This window comes from Otolemur garnettii, unplaced genomic scaffold (assembly GCF_000181295.1).
Source record: "Otolemur garnettii isolate 467f Iridium unplaced genomic scaffold, OtoGar3 scaffold00036, whole genome shotgun sequence".
Lineage (NCBI taxonomy): Eukaryota > Metazoa > Chordata > Mammalia > Primates > Galagidae > Otolemur > Otolemur garnettii.
Window position 1 is genome coordinate 10,775,730 of NW_003852431.1, and position 8,586 is coordinate 10,784,315.

The following is an 8,586-nucleotide window of genomic DNA, read 5'->3' on the forward strand; positions in this document are numbered from 1 at the left end:
TAAGAGCTGGAGAGCAGGAGGGGAGAAAGGATAGTTCAGGGGAGCTGACAGACTGTGTGCCCAGGAAATAGATAATGAAGTACGAAAGGTTGCTAAGCAAGAAATCTAAAATCTTGTGGCGGTATAAGGCAAGAAGACGAATTATATACAGTAGTCTTGCCTTAGATGTGGTGGATATGTTCTAAGACCTGCAGCGGATGCTTGGAACCAGGGATCACGTGGAACCCTGTGTATATTACATATTTTTTTAGGCGTATGTGCCAGTGATGAAGTTTAATTTGTAAATTAGACACAGTAAGAGATTAACAACAATAACTAGTAATAAAATGGAACAAATAAAAGTTATGTGAATGGAATGTATCTCATTCTCTCAAAATACCTTACCGGCTTAAATTTAAATCCTAAATTTAAGGATTAGGCTCCCGTCCAGCCTAGTCCTTAAATTTTTAAAAAGTCCAGTTATGGTTAAAAGAATTTTAAGAAAAATCTTTCAGAAACCTCCTTTACTTTATTAAATATTCCTAAAAATTTTGGATGACCTATAAATATTAGATAAACACATCTCTCTTTTAGCCTACTTAATAAAAAATGAAGAACATATAAAGGCGACTAAAATCTTCCATGCAAACTACGGCATGTCAATCAGTAGATGTTAAGGTGATTGACATCACCTTACCAGAAGGTGCTTATAGTAGCTTACTAATTCTATAACTGAAGCTGTAGAAAGTGAAACTGCAGATATGAGGAAACTATTATATAAGTCAAAATATATTAAGGACATGAAGAGAAAAACAAAATATTTAGCATTTTATCGTTTATTCAGTAAATGTTTATTGAGTCCTTAACTGTATGTCATGGGTGGGGTGGAGGTAAGAACATTTCTATTTAAAGAACAGGATAGGTATTTAATGGAGTTCATGACATTTAACTTGACCTTGAAGGGTACATGTATAAAGATAGAATTCTAATGCAATGCTGTCCAATTACAATTTACTGCATTTAATATATAATATATTATAATCTGTGTAGCTTAAAACTTTCTAGTAACCACACTTTTCAAAGTAAAAAGAAACAAGTGAAATTAATTTTAATTATTTGTTTCATTTAACCCAGCATGTTCAAAAGATTCTAATTTCAGCACATAATTAGTACAAAAGTTATTCAATATTGTACTTTTTTGGTACTAAGTCCTTGAAATCTGTTATGTATTTTCTATATCCAGCATATCTCAAATCAGAAGCTAATTTTTCACTGGAAATACTTGGTGTACATGTGGAGTTGATAAAACTTAACAACTGAAAAAGATTTACAGAGTGGTGCTTGTGGCTCAAAGGAGTAGGGGGCCGGACCCATATGCCCGAGGTGGTGGGTTCAAACCCAGCCCCAGCCAAAAAAAAAAAAAAAAAAAAAAAAGATTTACACACAGTTTGTTCCAATCATACTTTAAAGTTTTCCAGTAACTGACTAGGGCACCTTTTAAAATTTAAATATGTATTAATTAAAATTTAGAAGTCTTTTCCCTATTCATAGTAGGCTCATCTTCACCTATGGCCAGAAGCTACCTATATTGGATAAGAACGCTTTTAAAGTTATTGAAGAGAAAGGTTTGGTATGCAGAAGAACCCACTTATGCAAGAGTATAGAGAAAGAAGTCTAGGCAGTGTTGAAAACTCAGCAGGGAGCCTGTTTAATGTATTTGAAATGAGGTAGTGAGAGAGAAACCTGGAATGGTACTTGGCAGCACTGAATACATAGTCCTCAGATTGGAACTTCAGTTAATAGACATTGGATAAACTCACTGGGAAATCATTTACGCACAGAATGAGAGGCTGTATATATTTTTTGACTTGGGTTGATAAATCTGGCTTTATTATTTATGTTGGATTTAAGATGCAAGGGAAAGGAGAGAGACTGGAGGTGAGGATAATACCAAAGAGCTAATCTTAGTTAGAAGTAATGAAATCCTGAAATAGAAAAACGCTCAAGCGATCCCCATCCTAAAATGATTCCTTTCTACTAAGTCAGCCTCACTCAGTGAGTTTCCTAACATCAACTGTCTTTCTCTCCTGTTACAAATATTATTAATATGTGTGTCTTCGGTATATTGTTTGCTGTTTCATTTATTAGTTTCACATCCATAGTCATAGGTATTGCACTGTAAACATATAGCAATGCAGCTCTTATTTCACTGTATTGTTGTGTATTTTGTGTCTGTATTTATTTTGGAGTTTGAGCTGTCAGTGAAGAGGGACTGTCTTATTTTCATGTTTGCATTCCTAGCGCCTAACACATAGTGTCTCTCATGTTCTTAGTGCGCTGAGAGGGAATTTAGAAATCTTTTTTGATTCCAGTGGACCTGGAATGATGGCGGTTTATAGATGGCACAGATTTGGGGATGCCAATACCCTTGACTTGCACTGGGCAGTGAAGAAGTTCCAGGGGTGGAGACTTAATTTCAAGGTGAATTGTCAGAGATTTCAAGTCATATTTGATCTCAAAATATAAAGCAATTTTTGATATTCTCATGTTTCTTTTTAAGCATACAGAAGAAATCTGAATCACTTGAGAAATCCTACAGCTTGATATTGGTAACGTGTATTATTACTCCTTGTAATTTGTTTAAAATTAGGAATACTGAGGCTAAAGATGGAAACCAGGTACGGTTAGTTAGTAAGATAAACAAGTGATTGGTAGTTATAGTTCACTGGACAAAGAGGAACCATAAAGGCCTAGTGTTTGTGGAAAGGTGATGATTTTCTTATAGTAAAATGGAAGATGTTTGTACATGGTGGAGTTGGTTGATGAGGAAGAAGAGTTGAAAAACAGTTAATATTTATTGAGAACTTCCTGTTTCAGGTGCTTCCTGTGTCAGGTGCTTTATATAAATTTTATTCCCACAGTTTTTGTAGGTTACAGGTATTATCTGCATCTTGCAAATGATAAAGTTGAGTGGGGTCAAAAAGTATGCCTAAAAATCACATAGCTGGTAAGGGATTGAGCTGGGACTAGAACCCAGATACATCCTACTGCAAAGCTTGTGACCCAGTCATAGTTGGGCAGTAGATGTTATGGAGTAAAAGACATTGTGGATTAAAATTAAAAAAAAGGGTAGGTGGGGGAAGGGATTGTTTTCTAGAACAGAAATTCTCTTCTGTTCCATTGGATGGTGATAATAAAAATTCTTCCAGTCTCATAACACCAGGAATTTTAGGGACTATGTTAATCTTACTTTGTAGGAACTCACATGGAGGTATCTTATGGAAACCATGACAAAGAATAAGGAGGTGTCAATTGACTTGCTTCTCTTCCTTCTTCTTAGGTGGAGTTAAAGGGTAGAAACAAACACACACCAAGGAGGTGGAGGGCAGAAAATGGGAGTTGATTCTCTGTAAATTCAATGTTGCGGCCCTTAAAGATTTAAGAAAATTGTATCTACTTCATTAACATCGTAGAGATAGATTAAAAAGCATCTGCCTTTTATTCTCTCTTTTTTAAAAACTTCGGATTAATATGAGGATACATATGATTCGATTATATTCTGCCTTTTGATAGAAGAGTCAGATGAACAAAACTGACATCCTTAAATACTAGCTTTCATTTGGATATCTTAATTTTGTCAATAATAGTAAGTGTTGTTTAGTCGATGTACAGTCAACTAAAACTTGGAGTTTTGGCTGCCCAGCGAGAGGAAAAGGACTCTCATGAAAGCTGATAAATCATTTTCTGAAATGACGCTGGGTAAAGCCTCAAGGACTTGTAATGTCAATTAACCATAAAATATTTTTAACTGTGTTTATCTTGGTCTGTTCTTTGTTGCGATTGATGTAAGGCAAGTACACATTTTGGCCTATGAGATTCCTTATTACATAAGAGGCTGTTGAATCCATAAAGCATTCATTTCAATCATCAAATATTTATTGTGTACTGAACTCATATTAGTCATTGTGGCAGACATGGGGTGTACCATAGTGAACAAAACACACATCTTCCCGTTGTTATATTCCTTAAAATTTAGTAAGCTGGCAGACATTAAACAGATAGTTACATAAACGAATATACTCTTATACATTGTGATAATATTTGGCATGGAGGATGTTGATTTCTTTCAACGTTAGAGATTTATCTTCTTTAAATAAATTTAGCCGAAAAGCTGTGTGTGTGTGTGCTTGTATGTCTATATAAAAAATTCACATTTACATATATCAAGTAGTAATTTAGCTTTGTGACTTAGAGCTAGTCATTTAGCTTCTCTGGCTTTTCATTTCCTTGCTTATTAGATGACAGTTCGTAGAGAATATTTGTGAAAGTTTCTGATGTCAAATTTCATCATTGAGATATGATTGAGATATTTATATACTTTTTAAAATGTGAATTCTCAATACTTAAATTAGTTCATTTTGTCCCTGAAAGTAGAAGCTAAGACTTGTTAAATAATAAATTTACCCAGTTGGCATCCGTGATTTATAAAGCTTCCATCCTGGAAATGTTGAATGTTTTGCAGAAACTTAGATGTGAAGCTTTGAAAGGTTCTGTAGAAATTCTGAAGTGTATTAAAAGCCTTATTATTATTTTAAACTACACATTCATTTGATGTGAATCTTCTAAATTTGATCATCAGTTTTCCAATTTATTATTTTTTAAGGCCTTTTTAAGAACATGTTTAAATTTACATAAAAATTGAGACGATAAACCAATGTAGTTTTGCAAGTGGGATTAACAGGGCCTACCTTGGAGAGTTACGAAAATAAGAATTATTCAACGTAAAATTCTTAGAGCATGTCCTCATTCTTAAGTAGCTGTCGTTATTGTGACCAACTTTTTTTACTTCATCTTTGTATTGAGAGCTAGATATCTGTTTACCTTTTTAGTTAATAAAAGAAAGATGTTATTGTCACCCTCCAATTTCTAGTGGTATCATTAATTGCCACCACAAATCTGTTTTTCCATTCAATGTTTTCTCTCATTGTTTAGAGAATTAGCTCAATGATTTGTGTGTTTCTTGTTTCTAATTACGGAGTTGGATGAATATCTAGAGATTAAGAGAAAGCCACATAAGAAAAAGCTGATCTTTATGGTCTCTTTCATATGCTGATCACTTTAAAACAAAACATTTGAAAACAGTTTCTAATTATTAATGTAGATTTAGTATACATTTGAAGACTTTTTAATAATTCCAAAGAACTTTTAGTAAGGTAGAGTTTTAAAATATATTGATGAATGTTTATCATACAAGTTGGTGTGTGAAGGAAGGTAGCCAAGGTCTAAACAAAGGCCAGGGAGGAAAATCATGTTGGTGGATTTTACAGATGTGGAAATGCCACATATAACCAGTGTGCTAATGCACAGCTCTTAAGCATAGTGCAATCATTGTTATTTATGGCTTTGAAATTTTAAACTATGAAAACCCCACATTATAGGTTTTTTGTATTTCAAAACAAAAACTTAAAGCAACAAATGGGTTCTAGCAGTTAAAAATATATTTGCATGCCATTCATATATATTATTGCATCTACTTTTATGTATTTACTGCAGCAATAGAGTTCCCCAGTGAACTCTATTAGGCCTGGTTTAAGGGGTGCATATGTATATAAGATACCTACAAATTGCACATGAACTTCATGGCCATGCTGTATTATGTGTGCATGTATATACAGAGGGTGCCGAAAATATGTATAGACATTTTAAGAAAGGAAACAACTGTATTAAATGTGTGATACTCAAGTCACATTTGACTTCTGCAGTTTCAAGAGGTGGTTAATATGACTTGTATTCATCTTTTGTTATCTATATATATTGAGTATTATAATATTAATAACAGTTTTTCCTTTCTTACAATGTGTATGCATTTTTGGTCATCCTCTGTGTACGTATTATACATGTATACATATGCTGTATATAAATATAGTCGAATATAATGACATTTTTAAAAATTTCTGATTGGTTTTCAGAAGTGAAATAATTGAGTAATGGTAGAGTCACTGAACGTCTCTGTTTTGGCTCATTTGTGTTTGAGGTTACAGTTGCAGTGCCCATGGGATAATACAGCGTTCTTTGCACGGTGTAATGGTTGCAGCTGGCCCTTGTTGTTTCCATTGGCTTTTAGGGCCATTTGGAAGCCTTCATTAGAGAGAATTTCTGAGACATTTTCTCTAGAAATAAGCATGGCATTAGTAAAGAATCAGAAAGTAATTTGTATGTCAGACTTCTGTAGGTTTAGAGAACCAAGACTATGTGAATAGGTAGATGGCCATAGCTGTCATTCAAGTAGGGCTCCAGCTTTCATAAAGGGGTATTTCCTGGAGACAATCTGGGGCCTGTTTGACATTTAAGTGCCTGTCTCTGACTGAAGTTGAAGGTTCCTCACCCTACTATGCAAACAGTTTTTTATATTTATTTAGCTGCGGGGTAGGAACCAGAGAAACTTATTCTGTTATACTGAAGGCCTGATGTTCACACTTGGAATCAGATAGAAAAAAAATATTATGCCCCAATAATGCTGTTCGTGAATAGAGATGTCTATCATACGTACGCCTAATGGTTAGCCCTCAGTTGCTCAGTAAATTCTTTTAACAGGATAAATGCTGATTTAAAGACATGACGCTGTTTCCTGTTTTTAGCCTAGTGAAATGAATTGAATTTTGTTTTCAAATTTAAAGGTAATTAAGAAATTCCATTTATATTAAATGTGTATATTCATTAGTCATTTTATAGTGGGATGGCACCTGCAATGAAACATACCAGAAGCATATTACTGGTCGAAATAAGTTTTGTGGGTATGTGTGGGTCATTAGCGTATTGCTGTCTCTGTTGACGTATAAACATTTACTTAAAGGCCACCAGCCTAACTTAGTCCTATTTGGAAAAAATATAAATGTCAGTAATGTCTGTAGATCATGGTTCTCAACCTTCCAAATGCTGCAACCCGTTAATATAGTTCCTGTGGGTTGTGACCCACAGGTTGAGAACCGCTGCTGTAGATGTAAACTTACTGGTATCACCAACAGAAGAGTTTGGGTAACAAGGAATAGTCCCGTGCCTGTCTTTGAGGATAGGTCATAAGGTTTCTGTTTCTTCAAGGTGGGGAAGTTTTGAAACACCTGGTTCAATCCTCTCTTTATTAAGTACATATTTCGACAGCTTTGACTTAAACCCTGAACCACAGAATGATTTAAGTCATTTGACTTGTATCTATCCCCAGCTTTTGTTTGTTGAAGAGCTCAGACTAACGTGTGTTCGCTAAGCATCACTGATAATTACGACAAGAATACAGGTTCTTCCTGATGTCCGTTCTCTTTTCTTCAGTAATGGTAACTAGGTATGTGGGGTTCAGGAGTCAGGACTGTGTTTCTTAGCTTCTCCTGGATAGGTGTTCCTCTAGTCTGGCCAGTTGGGTGTTTGGGTGTGACTAGATTTGTTATGGGGCAGTTTCTCTAAGAAACCTTTTTTTTTTTTTTTTTTTTCCTTCAGTTTTTGGCTGGGGCCGGGTTTGAACCTGCCACCTTCAGTATATAAAGCCGCAGGCGCCGCCCCTGAGAAACTTTTCTTAAATAAAAGAGTGTCCATTAGGTGTGTGTGGTGGGTGGGGGTGGGGATGCCCTTCATTCTCTTTTTCTCCTTATTCATTCCTTCTAAATATCCTTCCCCCTGGAGGACAGTGGCAACCATTGGGGACCAGGTGGTTGAGGGTCCCAAGACAGAGAAACAAGATAGAAGAAATCTGAGTCTTTGTTATTTAATGATGTAAAAAGGAAGCAAACAGCCCTGAACCCCTAAACTGCACTTTTATGTGAGAGGGAAATGAACTTTCGTTTTGCATAACCAATTGGACTTGACCCCACCAGGACTTCTCTGCACATCTTGGCTCTAATTCTGTTTTCCTCTTGGTTTCCTTTTGTGGTACTGAAGGCTGGATTTGTCTAGTGAAGGGATGCAGCCTCCTGTGGTCCTAGACTAACGTCCTCAACAACTTGAGACTTCACATGGAAAACAGCTGTGGTCCCCTCCACCCTTGGAATAATGTTAGGGAGCAACTCAGATTCCCTGGCTTCATTCACATGCTTCCTGCCCCTTTATCTGTTCACTGGACTGGCTGGGATTCCTTGCCCTTTATTCTACTTTGTGGTGGGTAGGAAGGTAGAAGAACGGGGAGGATGCCTGGGTTGGCAGCATCCACTGAAACCATTTGTTCTAAGTTAAATAGGCAGAACGGTGTCTGCTAAAGCTGATAAGTCACTTGCAAATGATTTACAGTTAAGATCATCTTTCTCTTTCTTGAAAGCAGTACATGTGTGAAAAAAGCAAGTGCTGCTAGTTTGCTTTCAATTTGCTTTCCGACTTTGAAGCTGTGAAATTTGACTCCTATAGATCCCTTGTTCGGGAATGTTGATGGAAATGATGAGTAAAAATGGTTATCACTTTATATGAGCTAATTATTAGTAACATTGAACAGATTTCCTTATTTTCTTTGGTTATGTTGATTATAATGGAAGTGGTGCTGTAATCCCTAATCTTTTAAAGGTAAACCTAAGGAAGTATTTTGGATATTAAAGATTCAAGGCTATTATACATCCTGAGAAATATTTTAGT